The following is a 2,782-nucleotide window of genomic DNA, read 5'->3' on the forward strand; positions in this document are numbered from 1 at the left end:
CCACATTGTACACTGAATTTTGAATTACAAATGAACTGTAGGATGTTTGGTTTGTTCTCAGAGGTCCAGTTAGTTCATACCAGTTGTCTCTGGCATTTAGAAAATGGAGGAGCCTTATACCTTTCATGCAGTGGACGCCATGGTCTAGGGCCTACAGGGCATGGAGACAGTCCTCTGTGAAAGGGCTGCAGCTTCTTCTCTGGGGAGTGAAGAACCTGTGTGCTAAGAGCTCAGCCAACATCCTCTTTCCTTCCACTCTAAGACTAATTCTCCTGGTAGTGATTATAGCAAGTCTTAGAATAATCTTTGTTAACCGATTCCTACTAAGAAACTGGGCAGTAAGCTTATTAGTGTCTATAGCTAATACTGTTGTGATTGTAGTATGAGACCTTATTGAACACTGCATGCCAGGGGAAGTGCTTGGTGTTGATTACTCAATTCACACAACAATTCTCAAAGAAACCTATTATTATTATCCTGTGTACAGAGAAGAAACTGAGGCACAGAGAAGCTTGCTACTGCTGTCAGAAGAGGAGCATGGTCCTTAATCAAAAGAAGCCAAGCCAGTGATGCTGACCAGCAAGATTCACACAGGAGCACCGACCAGCAGCCTGCTCCTCGGAACCATGAGGTGTTTCTTGGCTATGTGATATGCACATTAAGGGTGACTGACAGGCAAATAGGTTTAACTCTCTCTTCCCATTTTCACCTTATCTCCACACTGGGATTTTAAAATGAAATGCCTGTTAAGGGAAACACACCATTCAGACACCAGTAAGTTTTGTTCCTTACATTGAGCAATTCTCCAACTCTCTGCAGACCAAGAGGATGCCTACAACTCAGCTGCCACTGTTTAGCATCAGTGGCCAAATAACACACTGTCTTATTTCCCCCGGCTTTTGTCCTTTATTCCCTCCTAGTGCACTGGGGTAGTCTCTTTCCTTCCTTCCTTTTGCCTCTGGGTCTGGCCACTTGATTTGCTTTGCCAATAGGATGAGCCAGAAATGGCCCAAGCCTTCCGGTGGCCTCCATACTGCTTCCTGGCTTCTGGCATCGCCATAATGCTCAGGCACTCAAACTGATGCTTGTGGAGGGGCATGAGGGATGATGGAGCAGAACTGCCCGAGTCAAGGCTGTCCAACAGGCAGCTGCCTGAGCATGGCCCAGGCAAGGTGACCCCACCAGCCCTTACTGATCCCAAAGCTAGATTGAGAAACAACTATGCTCCAAGACACTGAATTTGGGGATAGTAACTAATGGTGGTGACATGGAAAACAGTGTCTCATGTTGTTTTACATGTTCTCTATATATGCCTTCCCTTGTTAGTGAACAACTCCCTGCTCTAACTCTTTAGATACCTCATTTATGGATGCCCATAGCCCCATACTCTCATCATACACAGTGGCCAGGACCACTAACTCACTTCTCCACTCACACCTCACCACTCAATAAGAGTTCACAGTGTGCAGTTTGTAGGTCTTCTTTTTATTAATATGTTTATTGAGCTTATAAAAATATAATAAATTATATAAACAATTATATAAAATATTCACAATTAAGGCTTTGCTAGCCCAGGTGTGTACTAAATACCTTTAAGTACTGAAAAATAATGACAATCTCCGCACAAAAATGGCAGCATGGAGTTCCAGCATTGGTCAGTAAGAATCATTACAGTCTTGTTGGTTCAGAATTCTACATCATAGGCAAAGCTCACTGAAGCAAACCCTTCCTAGATTTATTGCCAAATAAAGCAAATGACAAGAGACTGGCTCCCCCAAACCAGCAAGCTGGGAGTCAGTGCAACAACATGGATGCTGGCTGCTCTCAAGCCTTGAAATGTAACAGGGTGAACGGGTTCTGCTGACTGCAGCTGCCCGCTCTTCACCAGAGTGACAGGTGGAGAGGAGCCTGCTGTCCTAGACCTGCCCATTCATCACAGATGACATTTACGGTCTAACTAAGGGCAAGCTCAACATCATTGCTGAAGACAAGGTAAGGAGTGCTGCAGGACTGCAAGGAGGAATTAAAAGGATAATTAAGCAGACTGTTTAACTTGCAGGATACAACAAATACCTTCTAAAAATCCAGCACAAACAGACACAGTAAAATGATCATATTAAATATTCAGGACCTAATTATGGTCCTCTCACAGTATGGTCTATATTCAGTGGTGGGAAAGTGCTTGATGGTTTTAAACACACAGCTGCTTCCTCCCCACTCCTGAAGAGTTTGTTTAGTCACATGACTTGTAATTTTTTAAAAAATGCACAGCCTTCGAAAGCAGAGGCTTTATTGCTTCAGGAGGGGGTGCAGCAGCCAGCTCTGCATTAACCCCCTGGTGGGAAAGCTCCCTTGGCTTCCTATTTCTTGGCAGTTACAGGTGTAGTAAGAGAATCTGTCAGGAACAATGCCCGTTCATTACCTCTGTAAATGCTCTGCCCTACAGTTGCCCTTGTGTGAGAACGCCGAGGTGAGTTTCCCTTCGACTCCCATCCTGTGTGGCTGCTCACACTCTTTACCCTTGGTTTCTCCTTTCCTGCCTCCATTTTCTTTTGCTCACTTGACCCTGAACTTTCCTGACCACAGCCATGAAGACCAACCTCTCATTGAAGAAGAGAAGCTAGGTCTGGGGGAGGAGACAACAGCCACCTTGGACGACTCCACCAGGGCCCAGAACTCCAGGCCCCAGCTCTATACTGCTCTTCGGGCTCCATTGATTCTCTCTGGCTCAGGATGCTGTGTCTGAACTCTTACAGGCCTCATCCACGAATCTTGGCCACTT

At 45.4% G+C, this 2,782-nt stretch overlaps 1 protein-coding gene across 1 annotated transcript in view; it reads left to right on the forward strand.

Annotated features, from left to right (window-relative positions):
* Positions 1-2,782, forward strand: part of Ranbp2 (RAN binding protein 2) — a 531,879-nt gene that overhangs the window by 121,826 nt on the left and 407,271 nt on the right. The gene's annotated exons all lie outside the window — the stretch shown is intronic.

The sequence above is a fragment of the Acomys russatus genome, chromosome 11 (assembly GCF_903995435.1).
Source record: "Acomys russatus chromosome 11, mAcoRus1.1, whole genome shotgun sequence".
In the NCBI taxonomy this organism is placed as follows: Eukaryota; Metazoa; Chordata; class Mammalia; order Rodentia; family Muridae; genus Acomys; species Acomys russatus.